Source organism: Pongo abelii, chromosome 12 (genome assembly GCF_028885655.2).
Source record: "Pongo abelii isolate AG06213 chromosome 12, NHGRI_mPonAbe1-v2.0_pri, whole genome shotgun sequence".
In the NCBI taxonomy this organism is placed as follows: Eukaryota; Metazoa; Chordata; class Mammalia; order Primates; family Hominidae; genus Pongo; species Pongo abelii.
This window is the reverse complement of record NC_071997.2, coordinates 81,111,535-81,132,247: the sequence shown is the minus strand read 5'-3', so window position 1 is coordinate 81,132,247 and position 20,713 is coordinate 81,111,535. Positions and strand designations below refer to the sequence as shown.

The 20,713-nt window shown below is 35.5% G+C and overlaps 1 long non-coding RNA gene across 1 annotated transcript in view; it reads left to right on the top strand.

Moving 5' to 3' along the window:
• The window catches only part of LOC129057704 (uncharacterized), a 1,380,833-nt gene that overhangs the window by 282,274 nt on the left and 1,077,846 nt on the right, over positions 1 to 20,713 (top strand). The window contains exon 3 of the long non-coding RNA XR_008522424.1: positions 6,855 to 6,955. This is a non-coding gene — a long non-coding RNA (uncharacterized LOC129057704). The remainder of the gene's footprint in view (positions 1 to 6,854; positions 6,956 to 20,713) is intronic.

Here is a 20,713-nt window from a genome sequence, read left to right as displayed (position 1 = left end):
GGTTTAAATATGGAATATGTAGGTGGATTTGAGTACATGAATTGCAATCCCTTCCCACAACTGAGATTTGACTTTAATTTATTGGAAAAAGGAACAGAAAATTCCGAAGCTATCTTTTATAAGGAAGTAGCCATAAGATTGAGGTTTCTGCCTTCTCTTAAGAACAAATGGATAATATCTTGGGCATTTTGTCAATTAAAGCTATTAATTTCAGTTAGCTTGGTATATAATAAGATAATTGCCTCATGCTTACATGCATAGCTTTGCTTTTGTAGATCACGGTTATTTACATTAAGGCTTAGTTTATTTATTCACTTAGCAAATTCCTACGTAGCACTTACTCTGTTCCAGGGACTGTTCTAAGTGCTTCACAAATATTACCTCGTTTAATCTTCAAAAATTCATGTGAGGTAGGTACTAATACAGTCCCCATGTTACAGATGTAAAAACCTGGGGCATAGAGAAGTTAAGTAACATGACTGAGATTAGAGCAATAGTAATCACAGTGCAAGGATTCAGGGAGTCAGGAACCCAAATCATTGGGCTTAATTATGACACTACTCAACCATAAAATCATTCAACGCATCACAAGTAGTATAAAGTTCCTTAGCAACTATGCGCTTTCTGTTGGTGCATACTGAAAATGTTATTTACATATTACATTTGGAAATAATTTCTTTTATATATTAATACACAGGAGTTGTATTGGCCCAGAATACATTCTTTATATAAGATATATGACTGTACGAACGAAAAAGGAAAATAGGAATGTCACAATAGACTATCAAGCTAAAATTTAATTATTTATTGACATCTTTAAATTCATTGGTGATGTACTTTTCCAAATGGGTTTTGAGTGGTGAGAGCAGAAATTAATTGTTTAATGCATGTTTTCCCTTCAAAGGAGTGTTAAAGTAATCATGGGAACATATAAGTTTCATTAACAGACACCAGGGTGATAAATCACATTATTAGGAAACCTCAGCTGGCATTAACATTGCATCCATGACTTGTCTAACAGCAGCCATATTTGTGGAACAATTTGTATGTAAATTTTGAGAAATAATTTGATGTTGAGGTTATCTAAGGAGGCTATTTTGTATGTATGATTTATGATCAATTCTGAGCATGGTGTTTATCATATAGACACAAGAAATAAATTGAAAAACCAATGCAAACCATAAAAATAGAAGAAAAGTACCCAAAGAGTTTTGTATTGACACATGTTCCCAGAAAATTGTGTGTCTATTCATATTATCTCAAATTGCTGATATGTGCATAAAATCATGTCGCAGAATTTTTACCGTGACTAATAAAGTATGCTACAGGTTTACTTCTGTTCATAGGAAAGTGTTACAGGAAAGGGGTCCCAATCCAGACCCCAAGAGAGGGTTATTGGATCTCACAGAAGAAAGAATTCAGGGCAAGTCCATAGAATAAAGTGAAAGTAAGTTTATTAGGAAAGTAAAGGAATAAAAGAATGGCTACTCCATAGACCAAGCAGCCCTGAGAGGTGCTGGTTGCCTATTTTTATGGTTATTTCTTGATTATATGCTAAAAAAAAAAGGGGTGGATTATTCATGCCTCCCCTTTTTAGACCATATAGGGTAACTTCCTGATGTTGCCATGGTATTTGTAAATTGTCATGGCGTTGGTGGGAGTGTAGCAGTGAGGACGACCAGAGGACACTCTTGTTGCCATCTTGGTTTTGGTGGGTTTTGGCTGACCTCTTTACTGCCACCTGTTTTATCAGCAAGGTCTTTCTGAGCTGTATTTTGTGCCAACCTCCTATCTCATCCTGTGACTTAGAATGCCTAACCATCTGGGAATGCAGCCCAGTAGGTCTCAGGCCCATTTTGCCCATTCCTATTCAAGTTAGAGTTTCTCTGGTTCAAATGCCTCTGACAAAAGGACTTCCTAATCTTCACATTCATCCTTACCAGTTTAATTTTAAATGAAGATGTACTATAGAATAATTGAGTTGCTGCTTCTAGCTCTCTCGCTGATCTTTTCTTAAAGTCACAGAAATCTTTTAGGACCCATGGTAAACTCTACCAACAATAAAAAAAAAAAATCCATTAACCACATTCATAACAGTACAAATATTTCTGAACTTACATATTTTTGAGTACCTCTTGCATGTAGGCTTTAGGATATATTATCCTTCAAACTACCTCTTTAGTTTCTTTCTTAATCCCACAGTGACAGTCCTTAGGAAGAAAACAATATAAGAATATTTAAAGTTAAAAATGATTTTAAAACTTTATAAGTAAAATTAAAATAAACAACACTAAAATGATTTATTTCTATTCAAAAGAACTTGGCTAGCACACTGTGTTTAGTGATTGTTAATTGCATATTCCTTTAAAGAACCTTTTTGTGACTAAAGAACAACGAAATCACCTTTATTTTGGGCTAGAAGGCTCATTAATGAATGCAGCTCCTAAAGAATCAGATAGGCCTAATCCAGTTGAGATTTTATCTGCTTCTTGGCTTGGTGGGGGTTTAATTTGCAAACTTTATAGTTCAGAGTCTATAAAAATTAGCTGTCAATCATAAGACATTATTTGGTTTTACAGAATGGATATTACTTCCTTGACAGTCAAGTTCATCTATTTTTTTTTTCTTCCTCTCTGAGTTCCACTGTAGCACATGATTTCTTTTTGCTTAACATCTCTGTCATCTAATTGTGGTTGAGATTTCCCCCGGGATTGGTTATGAATGAAGGCAGACAATTGCAGCAGATTGCCATCTTAAATAACAATAGAACCTCTGGCTCACAGATGTTCTGTACACTCCTGGTAAAAGAAGAATTCTAGTGGGAAAGTGGGAGTACAGGTTTGGATGGGAAGAAAATAATCAGGGACTTTCTTATTAGGCTAACCATGGACATTAGCCTAGTACATTCAGAGATTACTAACAAACGATGCTATACCTAACACACTGTCCTGATGTCATAAGATGAATCAGCAATCTCCTTTAAAGTAGTTTAATAAAAGGGATTTTATGAAAAAGGAATAGTGAAAATGCTTTCCCATGGCAAAGCTCTTGTATATTGTATTTCTTCTCATGGATGATTTGATTCAAAGAAAGGACACTGTAAAATGTTTATGAAAAGACTAGTAGCAATACTGATGACTAGCATTTTACTGAACATTTACCATACAGTAAATATTGTGCTAAGTTCTGTATATTTATTAACTGTGAAGTAGGTATCGGAAAACTTAAATTGCAAGCTGTGCTCTTCCATTTACTTGTTAATGACATCAGTATTCTCATCTGGTAAAATGGAGATAAAACCTGCTCTACAGACTTCAGTGCTTCAACAAGGTTCAAACATATATTGCATGTAAAAAATAAAAAAATTTAAAAAACCTCACACACAGTAAATGTTAACACACATATTGGGACTCAGAAAATGATGCTCCAAAGTATGTACTTTGGCATGCTGAGTACTTTCAACCAAAGGACATTGGAAGGCCTCAGAAGCAGCCTCAGGACTAGGGTCTCTCTGACCTTCTCCTTCCTGCCTGTCGTTGGCCCCTCATTCTTTCTAGAAGCAAGTCGTAGTAACCAGAATTCTTCTTCCCCAAGGTGGATCATAGAAACTAGGACCTGTTTCCCGCAAAGCCAGCTGTAAAAATCTAGAAATATTACTTTTACCTTCCTCTGCCTTTCTGTGTAGGAGTTGAGAATAAGTTCTTGGACTCACCTTGTCTGATTGTAGGTCATAAGGCTCATTCCAGCGGTGTCCTGCTCTCTGTACATGTGAGGAAAGAATGCTACACAGAGAGGCCAAGAAGAATCTGAACACACAGGCCTTGTTGGGTTTTCCCACTCAATTACCATTAGGTTATATTCTTGTCCAATCGCATTTCTACACAGCTGCCCATTCTTCATCGAACACAAACATAAAAATAGACAGTTTTTCCGTGAATCTTTGAGGTCTTCTTTCTAAACTCTCCATGTCATGTAAAAGTTTGATTAAAGAGCTATGTTTTTATCTTGCTAACCTGTCTTTAGTTATAAAAGTCTTGGCTGTGACCCTTATGATGAGGAGGAAAAGTATTATATCCTTTCTGTTCCTACAAATGCTACCAATAAAGAGAAGGATGATTGTCATTTTTATATTCCAATTATGTCTCCAGCAATTTTTGAATAATTTCCAAAGAAAAAAAAACTCCATGTCTCAAATATTACCCTCCAAGCAATCCTCTGCAAAGCTGACAAAAAAAAAAAAGGAAAAAAAAATTCTAAGAGCATTTGCTCATAATTTCAAACTTCCCTTCTTCCATGACATTCTGTGATGGTCAGAAAGAGTTCTCTAGTCTCCAAGGGACCTGCAACCATATCTTTGTATAATAAAAGATGCTTTGTTTTGGCCGTGTTCTAAAGTTTGTTATTATTTATAGAAGTTTTCATGAGTGCCATTTTTGACAGAGGTTGTTGTATTCACAATTGATAATGGATAGAGGGATGGACATGATTGTTTTAGAAATTTGGCTTAGTCAAAAAACAGACACATATAAAGAAGATTCTTTATATTTATTTGCCCAGGATTTTACACGTACACACGTGCACACACATACACATTTTAAATCAAGTTTATTCACCACCTATCTCTAGCTTCCTGGAGTAATTCAACTATTACAGAAAAAGACTCTAAAAATGTTCTTTCCTTTTGGCTCTGAAATATATTGATATAATTCAATTGCATCTACCCAGGCATTCTTCAGTTCAATAGCCTCCTGAATTTGTTGTTATTGTTGCTCTGAAAGTTAATGGGGTGCCGAGTGAACAAAATATATGTGTAGCAGTGAGGGTTTCTAGAAAGAGGGATTCTACTTTTCCAAATACGTATGTAGGAGGTTTTAGTATTTGTGTTATTTTTGAGTTCTTATAGTGGTTTAGTGGAGTGATTTAAAATAAGGTCAGCCCAGAGTAGTTTCCGCAACATAAAGGATAGTTTTGTTGAAGACCAAGCTTATCCCCTGCTTCTTTTACTGCTACCCAATACAGTAGTCCTATTTCTTAAGAGTTCACATTTCCTTCTTTTACAATGTTAGAGGAAGCATATTTTTGGGGTGTTCTGTCAATATACCAGTGGTGAACAAAATCTAAACTTAAATATGGGAGTAATATTTCCAGTGAAACTGCAAAAGGAGTCAACAGCCAATTGAGTTGCAATTAGAATTTTATTTTCCACCATTTCCCTAAATAAGTTTGTTGACAAGAATTCAAATTTTCATTGTCAATATCTCTAGACAACCAAAAATAAACTTAGTCATGGAACTCTTTGTCTTTCAATCTGAAATGCATTTAGTCTGATTACATATTCATAGTCTTAGAAACTTTTCTGTTATTATTCTCTGGTTATTTGAGAAATCATTGAGTAAGGTATTGCCAAAGAATTTTTGTTGGGGCAAAGGAGAAAAATAAAATAACTTTCTGTTGTGACTTTCCGTTGTGTATAGTCAATCACTTAATTACTTTTTACCACTGCCACATATAAAACCTATTGTGATAAAGCTATTTGGGTTAGAAAATGGTAATGGCATAAACTGAAGTCTTCTAAAGGTTTCTCTCTATAGTTCAAGAATCAAAATGTGAACATATCCGTGACCAAGATGGCCTCAGCTTGGCTAAATTTAGACAGATTTCTTCCTGACTAAAGGCCCCAGGCCTCCCTTTCCTCAGAGCATCTGAGCATTTACTTTAGAAAAATTGCAGTCCTAAATTGTCTCTCCGTCGTTTTGAGATGTAAATCTTCTTCTAGCTTCTTGCCAGTTTTACAACACGGGAATATGTTTCTAGAGGACCTGGGATCCATCATTTGAAATGTATTGATTAAGAGGAAAGGCAGAGCCCTGTCTCCCAGTCTATGTGAGAAAGTAGGAGCCTAACTTTGATAAACATCAATTAGCAAACAGATTAGGCCACAGAAGGCCTCATCTCACTAACCAACTTCCCTGCTAACTTTCTCCAGTACTTTGCAACTGCCTCATCCCAGTGCTTAAAAATTCTCCTGCTTTTTGTTTCAGCGAAGTTGAGTTCAATCTCTTTCCCTTATTTTTATAGTCTTGAATAAAGTCTTCCTTGACTGTTTCTCTTGTCCAATGCATTTTTTTAATTTCACAATGCAATAAACACTTTTAGAATGTTTAGTGGATATTTCTCACTTGCAGCCACGCAATCTCTGAACGCCTTCTATTTGAGAAAATTTCAAGGAAGACAGACAGGGTTTTACCTTCCACAGTGAAAACTGAAGAGAGGGACATATTTGTTGTTGTCTAGGTAGGTCTTTGGTAGCTCTATGTGAGCTTCTGACCTAACCTCACCTTGGGCTACTCCTTGCTGGGGCTTTGAATCTGGAGTGGCTTATGTAAATAAGCAGGGGCCAGTCTGGAAACCATTCTAGGAGCAGTAGCAGATGCAGTGAAAGGAAAGACTGTAACTTGTCTGGAGGCAGCAGTGTCACCAGTGACCCTGTGACCATGGTTGTTTCCTTAACTTTACTGCGGTCTTGAATGGCGACAGAACTTTGGCAGTTATTCTGGGTGTCAACTTTCCACCAATTTTTGCATTTTGACTCTTCAACTTTCCACCATTTTTTTTTTCAATTTGGCATCCCTTTCAAATAGTTTTCATCCTCTTTGAATAATCCAATGTTGGTTTATTTTGTTTGTAACCAAAATCATAACTAATAGAGATGACCAAAGTATTAAATACCATAATGGCTATGGGAGGTGTAGTGGACCTGTCACTAGACTTGGGATTGGAAAGCCTTATTTATAATTCTTGCTTTGCAGTTCTCAGTTATATGTGACATGGATCATTAGCTTTTTGACTCTCAGTGGCTTCTCCAAAACTAATCACACAAGGCAGGATTTCATCTATCCCTAATATTCTCAGAAGGTTAATCAGTGGCATGATGACAGAAAAAGTGCTACAAACGGTAGGAAATGGGGAAAATCATTGTGAATTGAAATATCTGAGAAAGGATTTGCAATTCCAGCTTTTCTAGCATATATGTAGTTTTTTTTAATTAGATGCACATTCAAGATCTTTCTGGCTACATACAGAAAATTTGAAAAATAAAAGAGAAATATTATTAATAGATGCTTTAAAATATATCAGGAGGTAAAAGGAGAAACTACAATTTAGAGCAGTTGCCCTGGCAATGGCAGTGCAAGCTACATCCATTGTTCCAAGTATTAATCAATCAACTTGTTATTGAAAGCTTGCCACTAGAAAGATGTTATGTAATGGGTGAGGCAGAAGATATGCAGTACTCTCCCTGCCCTTAAAACATAAATACATGATGACAAAAGCTATGAGTCAAATTTCTCCCTATTTATCAATATATAGCTCTACCACGCATGCCCTGTGGCCCTAAACAGAAGGAGCCTGATTCTTATCCTGCTTTTACATATACCTTGATACAAAGATAAAACCTAAAACGATGGCTTTAGGTTACCTCGTGTAGGGTAATAACTCAGGGCATGAGTCTGGCATTCACAGAAATGAATTCAAGTCTTTATCTCATTAATGTATTAGCTTTTGGCTCTGATTAAGCCACTTAACTTCATGAAACTTGTTTCCTCCCTACCTATAAGAAATGCTAATAATTCTTAATGCCTATTATTGTCATATATATATCAAATGAAATAATGCATATAATGCATTTAGCAAAGTGTTTGGTGTTCAATGACTGTTCCTTGAATGGTTCATAATTATTCTTTTACATTATATATACATTTAAAAATCATTTCTATGACTCATTAGGTAGCATAAGCTGGGAGTGTCATAAAGCTAGAAATAAGCACCCAAAGGCCTGTGGGAAAATTGGAAGGCAGCAAATCCTGCTTAAAAGTCGACAGATACAGATTGTGTGAGGAGGCAGGTGGCAAGAGGTAGTGAAGGATAAGAGGAAAATTTCTGATTCTGAAATTCATATGTTTTTTAGAATTCCTCCCCCCAACCCTAAGTATGAGTTCAAGGAAAGAGAAAATTTACAACTAAGTCTACACACACTGTTACCTAGGAAACCAAGCCATGTAGCATATGCAACAAACACCAGTAAAAATAAGCCTGAAGTATGTTTTCTAAACCTGGAAGAAGAGCTACAGGGTTTAGACTCATGACGTCTCTCTTATGTACTTCAAAGTAAAACAAAAATGTGCCATCTGACCTTGGCCTTAAGAATAATTATAGATGGCTACAAAGTTGTGAAACTTGTTGATGTCACCTTAATACAAAAAAATCCAAGAAATTTCAAAATCGTCTCTTTTCTTAGGTAAGTAAAACTGAGAACTGGAAAGCTGTAGGAAGACTAGCCAAGGTCCCCTGGTCTCATGCTCTTGCTCTGTCTTCTCTGCCTTCTCTGTACAGCTATTCCTTCTCTCCATAGACTGGCTTTTTCCATTTTTCCACATATAAAGCAGCTCCTCTCCACCTTCACTTCTCAGGTTTGCATCCACCTAAGTCCAAACAAACAGTCCTGACTGAATTACAGTCTTTCTCTTTCTCACTTCTAAATTCCTGGGAAGGAATTTCCAACTAGCCCAGGGCAGTTGTGTCCCCTTGATCATCTATGGCCGGGGAGCAGGACCCTGTTGGATAGCCCTGGTAGTACTCTATTTTATTTTCCTGGAGCATAGGAATAGTGGGCATGTTGAGTGAATCTGTTATCAGAAGAAAGTATTATTAGCAGAGGGCAGGAACTTCAAATGATTCAGACTTCTTGTAATTTGAGTAGAATGATTGTGCTTTTAATCATGTCAGACTATCAGGAATAATTTAATAAATGGTCAAATGCCAATACTTTTTGACATGCAATCATTTTAAATTTAGTTGGGAAGATTATGGTTGTAAATCATGGGTCTTCACAATTGAAACAAAAAATAAGCATATAAGAGAAAAATGATTCTCAAAACAAACTTATCAGAAGATAATAAAGGCCTTCACTATCCTTTGCCTACATTATGCTTACAATCAGTATGTTAGCTTGAACCTTCTGCTGATTCACAGCACCCTAAAATAGAAAATGAGATATTTAACATAATTTTGTCCCTATTTTAGGGCTTTTAGCCAGGCAAAGTTGAGTGATGATAATTCACTCAAAAAATTTTGTGGAAATTCTCTCTGGGAGATGAATATAAAGACAAATTCCCTCAAGCCTATGAAGATCAATTAAAAGTGGAAGGAAATTGGGATAAATTTCATCACGTGTTCATTTTTCATTAGGCTACAAAACCATAAGAAAAAGTAAAAACTTGATTTTGCGACAGAACTGTTTCCTTTCTAAAAAAGTAATTTTTATTCAGGAAGGCTTTGTCACGATCAGTTCAGCTAAAATGCCAGTATTATACATGTTAAGTACAACCCATACAAAGTTTGGCAAACATTTGCATTACATGTGTTGTATTTAGTTAGGACAGCAATTAAAATAGGAAGTAAATAAACTGTATATACATATCTCTCTGTACATAAATACAAGAGGGTTTATTACCCATTCTGGGAAGAGGGTTGTAGGAGACATTAACATAAAAAATTAGAAAAGCATTGAAGATTATTTCAAAGAACATTTATGTTTCCTTGAAATGATTTCTTAATGGGATTTTCAGAACTCTCTGATGCTGAAGATGATCTAAGGCCCAAGATAGAAATATAATCACAGTGCTACACTACACGCATAGGCGTTTGCTTACAAAGCGGAAAGTGGAATGTCTGTTCAGCGCTGTCCCTAGTAGGAGAATAATAAGATTTCTATGAAAGGCCCATTCAAATTTCAGCCACCACGCACAGTTTCTTTTCATCACTTATTGATTGGTATTGTAAGATCCTCAGTTCTTTATAATGTGTAAAGGACTAGAGAATGAGAATTGTAGTTAGTATCATTTCCACTTACACTTACCAAGTGGATTTAATGGACATTAAAGATTGAACACACTGTAATAACATATTTCCTCATTGTTTAATCATTAATCATACTTGACAGAACTTTGTACATGTTGTAGGGTCAAAATTAAATTTTAATGATAGGAACATTCTATAAAGATCCAATAGTATCTTAAATAATACTTAACTAAGCACAGGAGAGCAGTACTTACAAAAGGAAATACTAAATGTTATGCTGTACTGGCTTCACACCATGTTTTTAATCTTCTTGATCTTTGTTAACTACACAATTCTAATTTAGAATAAATGAGCAGATAGTTCATTTTGGCAAGAAGGCAACAGCAGGAGCTATAAAAGGTTTCTGAAATTCCCAGGCAATAATTATTTTACTATACTTGTATCTGCAGAAGGGATTTGCACTAAGTTCTAATTGGAACTTGAACCTCCAACTACCTTAAGCTTTGAGGTACATGATGAAATTTTTTTGAGAAATTTCATAAACCAATAATTTTGTATTAATGCACATTTGTAAATAGTGTAAACTTAGTGTTTTATAAGAATAACAGAAGTGGCTGGAAAATAGGAGTTTGCCAGTAGTTAATAAAAAATAGTTGGGCCGGGCGCAGTGGCTCATGCCTGTAATCCCAGCACTTTGGGAGGCCGAGGCGGGCAGATCACGAGGTCAGGAGATCAAGACCATCCTGGCTAACCCGGTGAAACCCCGTCCCCACTAAAAATACAAAAAATTAGCCGAGCGTAGTGGCAGCCTCCTGTAGTCCCAGCTACTCAGGAGGCTGAGGCAGGAGAATGGCGTGAACCCGGGAGGCGGAGCTTGCAGTGAGACGAGATCGCGCCACTGCACTCCAGCCTGGGTGACAGAGGGAGACTCTGTCTCAAAAAAAAAAAAAAAGAAAAAAGAAAAAAAAGTTAAAACATACTTTATTTAAAAGAGGATTCAAACCGAATCAAGTAATACAGATATGGATAATTTATTTTGAAAAATTCCGCTGACCGTAATCCAGTACTGTGCATTACATTTCACTGAATAGTTTCCTATCCACTGAAGGTCAGGACTGGGCTATACCAGTGGAGTATCTGGGTGTTTACTTGGTGTTTATTAGTGTTCACTAATACCTTTCAACATTCAGCTGTAGCATTTATTGCTTAGCATTTTCTAACATAAAAAGTGAAACCATGTTGGCATAAAAATGTAACCATACTTAACAGACAACACAAAATTAAAAATTTGAAATAAATTGTATTTTAGTTGACATCAATGTATTCATGTAAGTACACAGTGAATATATTATGGGAGATTTTAATAACCTTGAGAAGACTGATCTTTCCATACAATGGCCAGGCACTATGGAATCTTTGACTGCCATACTGATTAGGATTTAGTCAACTCAGGATCCTGCAGGAGTTCTCAACTTGGAGTCCACGAAATCACAGTTCTGTTGAAAGAATTTAAGGAGTTCATGAACTTGCGGAGTAAAGTTTTTACATCATTATTTTCTATATATTGCTCATTCACTGTGTAAACGCTATGTATCAAGTACATAGGAAAAAATAAAGTTATGATGATTGTGGGGTTTACCTGATAGGATTTGGGGATGCCTATGCAAATATTTAAATCCCTTATCACAATGTTTGTCACATAATGAAAATTCTTCAAGTGGAACCTGTGTTTATTATTTATAGTAACGGTAAGCCTAAACTGGAAACGTTTTTGCAATTGACACAATCAAAACATATTCCGAGTACTCCAATAGGCACCAGTTTTCTAACATGAATTAAAGGATGAAAATACCAATCAGTGCATTAAGAAGGGAAACAATATCAAGAGTACAGGGCTGGGTGCAGTGGCACACACCTGTAATGCCAGCACTTTGGGAGAATGAGCTGGAAGGATAGCTTGAGGCCAGGAGTTTGAGACTAGTTGGACAACACAGAGCGATTCTGTCACCACAAAAAATACAAAAATAACATTAGCTGGGCAGGGTGGCATGCACCTGTGGTCCCAAGCTGCTTCTCTTAAAGAAGAAAAGAAAAGCATATTTACCTTACAGTTCAGGGAAGAGGACCACTACCTTCTTTTGGAAATGATTACCATCATCACTGAGATAATTTAATCTGTGTTATACCATGGCTTCTTCCACTTGCTCAGACAGTCACATCCATGGTTGTAAGATCATTCCTAGAGAAAGTTAAGGCTACAGTTGTGTTAGGATTCACCTGTGATGCTGTGGAAACATAGACTATAAATGGAGCTATAGCCATAGTTACAGAAAATTTTATAGACCACTTTTTATCTTTTATCTGAACAAGTGGTTATTGCCAACCAATCAACTGCCTTAGATTAAAACCAGATTTTAGCTAGAATATTATCAGAGACATTACCACATACACTTGAAATATATAAATAGGAAGAATATCAAATCTTAGTCTTAGACTGTCTTGATCTTTCCCCTTTCTCACTCCCAGGGGAAAAATATCAGGACTTCCTATCTTTTTGGGTACTTGCAATAAAACCAAGAATACATTTTTAAGTAATTGTGGCTTTATTTTTGCCATTTAACAAATAAAGATTAGAGTAAGATAATATTTCTTTATCTAGCAGCAAAATTTGTCTCTGTTTCTCTCTCTTTCTCTTTTACTTCTATCTGAAAAACTATCCATTTAAGTTTTGACACTTTTAAAAGGCTTATTGATGAATTTTCTGATTACTCAGATCTGGAACTGCAGTTGGGATAGGAGTGATTGGTTATATAAAAGAAGTCACATTCTAAACACAGGGATTACAAATAGGAGAGAAATTGTTTTTTAAAATACATAAATAAATAAACCAGTGGTAAGGCCATAGTAATGGAAAATGAAAAATAATTAAGCTAATCAATAGATGTCCACTACTTAATTTATGTGACTAGTTGTTTAATTTAAATGTTAAAGTATTTTGTTGATTCCAATGAAAAGATACAATAACTTTTAATACATTTGCAAAATATTGAAATTAAGAAGCTAATGAAGTCACCACTTGTTTGAGCTTTAGGCTGTGGCCACATACGTCAAGGAAATTATAAGGAGATCATTTCTTGTTCCTAATTCTCAATGTTAAATTCCTAAATGGGCCACCTTGTGTCCCTTGTGGCAGGAGTGAGAAAGTAGTGATGATTTATTTCTGGTTCATATTTAGAGTACTGATCTCCTGAATGGTGGTCTCCTCCTGGACCTTCTATTTTGGCTATATCTTGAATTTTTGTCTGTTGCCTTCTGTTGCTTTCAGGTTATTTAACCTGATTCAGCAAATGCTTTCAATAGTAAATATGCTTTCATGTCCTGCTTATCTATGTGGATTTATATCTTTGTTTGGTTATAGCCTTAGTATACCTTATTTCTTAGTTCATTGATACATTTGAAATGAAAAATATTTAAAATATTTTTCCCAGGAATTTTAGTTGTTTTCAAAGAAAGAGAGTCGGCCTGGTGTGGTGGCTGATACCTGCAATCCCAGCACTTTGGGAAGCCGAGGCAGATGGATCACCTGACGTCAGGAGTTCAAGACCAGCCTGGCCAATATGATGAAACCCCGTCTCTACTAAAAATACAAAAATTAGCCGGGTATGGTGGCATGCCCCTGTAATTCCAGCTACTTGGGAGGCTGAGACAGGAGAAGCGCTTGAACCTCGGAGGTGGAGGTTGCAGTAAGCCGAGATCATGCTGTTGCACTCCAGCCTGGGCAACAAGAGCGAAACTCCGACTTAAAAAAAAAAATGAAAGAAAGAAAGAAAGTCAGTCTACCTTTTTACATAGTTCATCATATTACTAGAAAGTGAAGTCTGGAAGTCAATTTTTAACTTTGGTTTGTTGACCATGGCAACAATTCTTTTTTTTTGCACATGTTTCTTATGTTTTAGAAAAATTATCATTGACTGTTGTAGAAACAGTTACATAGACACTCAGAGATTGAAGGAAGAGAGATAAATTAGGTAATAAATTCAATTGTCTAAGTAAGAGATATTGAGAGTATAAACTAAACCTGGGTTAGATGAAATGAAGAGGGAACAAATACTACAGAATCAAACACTTTCGAGTACAGAGATACAGGTGCATCAACCCCAAGAAACTAAACACTTTATCTTGAATCCACATTTCTGGAAAATATCAAGTAGTAGTTAGGCTATACTAAATTTAGCAGGAGGGCTTTTTGGAAGTAAATTATGTGTTGAATTGAATCATGATAAGTGTGAGCTGTTTCAAAGGTCTTTTCTTACTACAGTGGCATAGACTATTTAGTTCAATTACAGAATCAGAATTAACCTTACCAGGTGTCTTAGCAGATACAAAGCCTTGGATCTCAACTAGTGGCAAAACTGTGGAGACTGGATGCCAATGGAATTACTCACTAGTGCCACAAAGATAAGAAATTGTGTAATTTACCAAGTAAATATTGATTAGAGATGTTTTTTAAAAATAATAATTTTTTGAAGACATTTAAAGATGCTCCTCAAAGCAAAGTGCACCAGCTATCAGATGAAGGTCTCTCTTACAATTGTGTCCATCAAAATGGGAAATAACAAGTAAAAAATCTAGTTAATATCTGTTCCAAAATTTATTCCCTGGGAAAGTCTTCCTAGTGACTTCAGGATTTATTAATCTAACCAGGTTTAATTCTTCTACAGATTTATTTCTGCACTACACAGTTAGTGTATTCTTCTAAAATAAGTTGTTTTCTCACCACAAACGTTACAAATTGATCTCTTTGGAGAGGCAGAGTAATGGGAAGAGTGGTAACTTTGGAGACATTCAGACTGTGACACATTTGCTGGGTTTGAATCCAGCTCCATCAAGTCCTAGTGGAAAGACATTTCTCAAATGTCTCATTTCCTCTGGGCCTCAGTTGCCTAATATATTAGGGAAAAATGTTCTCACTTTGGGGGATTTTAAAAATTTGAGATAAAGTAAATCAACAAGTACAGTGGCTGATGTGGAGAGTCTTGTAGGATGGCACTATGTCTGAAAATAAAATAATGGAAGTTATACAATTTCCTGAAGTAACAGTTTTTTAAATCTGTTATTTGAGAGAATTAAACAATCAGATTTAAAGCTTAATTTACTTCAAAGTCTGTTTCTATGATGCTCCTGAATCCAGTTCATATATACAATAATGCTAGATGTAAATAAATGACTGAATAAAAACATATTGACTATTAGTTTTTAAAATACAAACAGCTGAATTTAACTTTCTTAAATTAAATTTTGAACTTTGATATTTTAAGTTCCTTTTCTTTATGTGTACTGTGGATTTTTAAAGTTCTGCATACAAACTGATTTTTCATAAAATTTTTCCTTCTATGTATGTGTAAACAGAAAAAAATCTGCTGTGGATAAGGAAAATCTTTTCTATTTTAAAAATTTTATCACATTGCTATGACAACCTAAATTTTAAAATTACAAAATATAGGCTGGAGAGTGTTTTTCTTCCATCTTTATTACCCATAAAGAGAGAGCTATTGGAGCTTATAAGATAAAAGGAAAGGGAAAGAGAAAAAGAGACAGTGAAGAAGAGGAGGAAAAGCTTAGTCAGGCAGTGATAAGTGTGTGAATGTATATCATAATGACACGGTATAGAATGACGCATAGATTGAAGATATCCTGGAATATGTAGAAGGAAGTAGCAGAAGAAGCAGAAAATGTCACTGTTTGCGCTGGTCTGTGGAGAAATTAGAAGGAAAAGTTTTATGTTGAACAGGAAGATAATGTTTTTCCCAAAGCCATGAAAAAGCAGTTATTGAATTCCTACTTTTTGCACTATGCTAGGCATTGCATGTTGCACAATTGGATAAAAGTCCTTGATCTTAAGAAGCTCAAATTTAAGATATATGGGAAGGAGAGAACTAAGGAGAAATGGAGAAGGAAAAGAGAACGGGAAAAATGGAGGAAAAGATGAATAGGTGAATCAAGGGAAGAAGTAAAGATCATAAAATTAAGGGAGGATGTGCAAGAGAAAATGGAGAAACATGTGTTTTCCATGGAGTAACATTCAATCAGGACTAGAGGAAGCAATGAGGTAATATTAGTATAAATATATTGAGGAAAATCTTCTCAATTATTAAATTAAATAGGTTTTTTTTTCTGCCTCTTTCCCAGTAAACTACTCTTCTATATAGAAAAAACAAAAATCCAATGAAGTAAGACAGTCTACTTTATGCCAAAGGGAACTAAGTCAGGCTTTGTCTCTCTTCCTTTGCAGGTTTTACTTGGTAGAGTTTATTATGTCATGCTAACATTCATAATAAAATGTGATAATGCTACTGGACAAGTATTATGTACATAAAACAAGCCTATTTTAATAGGTTACAGTTAATAACTGTAATACAGTAGTTGAAATCATAGGCCAGAATTTATGTTTCTATGGTAAGAGAACTCATCATAAATAGCATTAGTTCTGCCAATTTTCTGCATAATTTTCTATCATATCTTTTAAATAATCCAAGAATATTTTCTGGTGGAGAAACAAAATGAATACCTTAACAGTAGAGATCTTTGATCCATGGAAACTGTATGGTATAATGAGAAGTATGAAGTCCTTGAAATCTAAGTCAAATCCTGACATGACTCCATTCAGCTGAAGTCATGTGTGATCTTGGGAATGTTACTTCACATCTCTGAGAGTCATTTCTCCATTTGTTAAAAGTAAATGATAATATCTGCCTCATAAGACCCTTGTAGGGTTTCTAAATTATGCAATTTGCAAAAATCCCTAGCATATGATAAGCTTTCAATATGTGTTACACATTTTACTGTTACTCTTTGTCTCCATCCAAGCCTATGAATCATTAAATTTCTAATCTATTTCTTCATTTGAATAAGAAAAGAATGTAAAGCAGATTGTTCCCCTGCAATTTAAAATATATCACTCACATCACTTGGTACTCACAACAAAATGACAGTTCTTCACCCTGCCTAATGACCTATGTGATCTGATATCCACCTACTTTACCAAACCTGCCATCTACTACTGTCCCATGCACTGTCTTACAGCCTCTCTGGGTGTCTTTCTGCATTTCAAATTTATCAACTTCCTTTTCTCCTAGGCTTGTGCCCTTGTTTCTCCCTTCCTCTAAAATGCTCTTCCTTTAGTCCTCTCCGTGGCTGGATAGTTCACAAAATTTAGATCTCAACTCAAATTTCATATCCTTAGTGATGCCTTTTTTGCCTGTGCAAATACAATGACTTTCTAGTTCGTTCTGACCCACCAACTTGTTGGTTGCATTCATGGTGCTCATCATAATCTATAATCATGTGATTTTTTACTGGTTGATATTCTGCTGTCATTACTCATTAATAATATATTAAAAGGTGAAAGACAAAAGGCAGGCCTGTGCCAACAGCTATACAATTTCTCAAACTAAGGGATCCACAGCACACTTCAGATTTTTCTAACCACAGAATGGGAAGCAATTTGATCAAGAAAAATTCTACTCCTTTGTTTTTAAGATACTAAAAGTCTAAAAGGTGAATGAGCCAAAAGGAAGGAAAAAGGTTTCCCAAGCAGGAGAAGCATTTGCAAAAACTTTCTATGGAGACAAGAGAGATGAGAGAGACTATGAGGAATATGAGAAATTACAGAATTTAGCTTAGATGAAGGATGTTAGTGGAGAGGAGACATAGTATGAGTTGATATTGGAGAATAAGCTGAGGGAAATGAGAGTCATGGGGTTACCTGTGAGCATTGAATAATAGATGTTAAAATAACTTCAGATAAGATAAAAATGATTTAAGTGTAAGGCATTCATTCGTTTTAGAAGCAAAGAGAAGCAAAGAGAGGTGCAAATAACATTGGTTCCAGCAAAGTCCACTGAGATTATGGGTTTGACTCCGCTGGAAACAAGTGATTTTGAGTAAGTCACTTAAGGATTGCAGACACATGTATAAGGAATAAGCAACTGAATAGGTGATTTTTAAAGTTTATATTCTGCTTTAAAACTCTGGACATATACAATACAGTCTAGCACTTGCCCATCATTCTTTCTTGCAAAAACTTTCAAATAAATGGCAATGAATATTTTGTCTTTTGTCTAATCTTAACCATGCTTGCAGGTTTTCACTTCCTGTATCTCATTAATGTTTATCAACTGGTTACTCCTTTTATTATAAAGTAGCACCTTCTTATGTATGGCTTGTATGAAGACAATGATAAAATTTCTATGCCTAGTATATAACCTCATATTTGTTTTATGATTCTTTATATTAATATTTGAACCTTCCCTAAGTTCTAAACTCATATAGTAGTCTAGAAACCCTGTCCATATGTATAGCATTTAGATTTCTGTTTCAAAAATATAAATGCATGTTTACTAAAGTGAAAAGAAACTGATGAACAAAGTAGAACAGAAATTGTGATTGAGGTCACATCAACAATTCCAACAAATCAACAAAGGCATTACAGGGAATGAACTTAGTTCCTTCCTAATAGCATTTCAGCTGGTTTCCATATTGCTCTTTTTTTCTGTTATTATGCGGTTAATGCAATCTAATTCAGTAATGTCTTCTGAATGATTAAGCCATTTATGATTGAACCTGATGAAGGAAATGAGAAAAGCCTCTTAAACATCTAAATAGGATAATTTGTATTAACTGCTGTAAATCACAATCAGAATGCTATTGAAGTCAACGTTTTACTCAGGTACAAATATTTCTAGAATTGAGACATGTTCATCGATATTTGTAATGAAACTTAGAAAAGAAATTAGGACTCTTGACATTATAACTATTTTTATAGTTTGCAGAGTTTTCTCTCTGAATATTTTGTGGCGCTATTAGTGCTCCCTCTTCACGAACGCAAGTGAAAACATTAGGCTAAGCAGTGAACAATTCTCCCCATATATCAAGGGGAGAAAAATAGACATTATAGAGAGATAGGATCTGATATACAATGTTTTGCAGAATAATTCATGTTATGAAGTGTGTAGGAAGGTACATCAATCTGCAAATTAGTTTGAATTTATCTTTTTAAAATTTACCACTTTTTAAAAATATATTTGTCATCATTTTTAATGTTAATGAACATTTTCCCTCATATACATTTAACAAATATTAATATATTTGAATAATAAACATGAATTAATTATTCTAGAAGGTTTACTTCTGTTAAAATAATCCCTGAATGTGCTTTCACAACTCTCACACTTTTAAATAATTTGTACATGGTCAAAGATGAGCACTGTACTGATTTTTAAAAAATTTAGAATGAGAATCTGTGTCGTAACCTATGCAAACGGGGACACGACTCCAGGCTTTGGTTCCAGGCTCAGTTGATGCCAGGCAAGCTTAATGCATATCTGCCACTGCACTTTGATGAGTAGAATACTCACCATTGTGGGTTGTACAATAACAAGGCTGCATTGTGTTGTGATAAGGTGATATTATAGAATGTTTGGGGCTTTTTATTTAGATGCTTTACATGGTTTTTTTTGTGTGTGTGTGTGAGACAGAGTCTCGCTCTGTTGCCCAGGCTGGAGTGCAGTGGCATGATCTTGTCTCACTGCAAGCTCTGCCTCCCGGGTTTAAGCAATTCTCCTGCCTCAGCCTCCCAAGTAGCTGGGATTACAGGCGCGTGCCACCATGCCCAGATAATTTTTGTATTTTTCGTAGAGACTAGGTTTCACCATGCTGGCCATGGTGGTCTCAAACCCCTGACCTCGTGATTCTCCTGCCTCAGCCTCCCACAGTGCTGGGATTACAAGCCTGTGTCACCGCGCCTGGTCTTAGAAGCTTCTTATCTAAATATGTATTACCTACAAATATTTATATAAATATTATTTTTAAAGTTTAAATATATGTGCAATGAATTACTTTAAAAGAGGATATTTCACCAAGGTAAATAAAATAATTTTCCTTGAACAAGATTTAAAAAATAATATGAGGGGGTAAGGTCAGTTAAGATTTGTATAAAGTGACACTACCAAGACCTGTTAATTCTTCAACAAGTGCTGATAGAACATAATCTGTAGAAAATGAAAGAACACAATAAATCCCATATTTCTGCACAGTCTCTCAAAGCAAGCATGTGTTCTCTGTAGATTTTATGCAGTTCTGCCCTTAGACCTAGGCAAGCAGGACTTCTGTCTTGGATCCTGTGCCTCTGGGGGCTTCATGTTTCAGAATACCTTCTTTGAAGTATTCTAAATTCCTTCCCTTCAGTGTCTGGGATAGGGCCAGGCTAGTGGTACTTTCCGGATAGGGTACCTCATATTTGGACTAGGAGCCACATGGACCCTGGGGAGCTCTTCAACCCTTTGTCCCGTGTGTAAAGTTGGCCAGCTACCCTGGGAGCTCTGGGACACATTCATGCCTCTGGGGCTGTCCAAAGACCTTGCAGTCAGATCTCAATTGTAGTACAGTACCACTTTGACGGGACCATGTTAAGACTGAGTCACCAGTATGATTCTGACAAGGTTAACTTATGTGGCTCAAACTGTGTATGTAGACAAAAAGTTCTTGTCCAGGATCTTGAATACTCTAGGGGCAACCCTGATTACATGCCATTAAAGCATAACTGTCCTGTTGATAAAAATTATACAATCTTCAATGTGATTTATGCTACACATTTGAACAATAGATCTATGATACCTGACAAAGTACAATGTCATTTTGAAGCAAACACAGTGAACATAAAAATAAATCTCTTGGTTTCTTTCATCAAAAATAAAACAAGCTAATGTTTTGAAACATTATGCCAATGAATTTCGAAGCCAACAATGAAAATGTTATTTCAACACTACTCAGGGAAGTTACTACATCACACATCAGG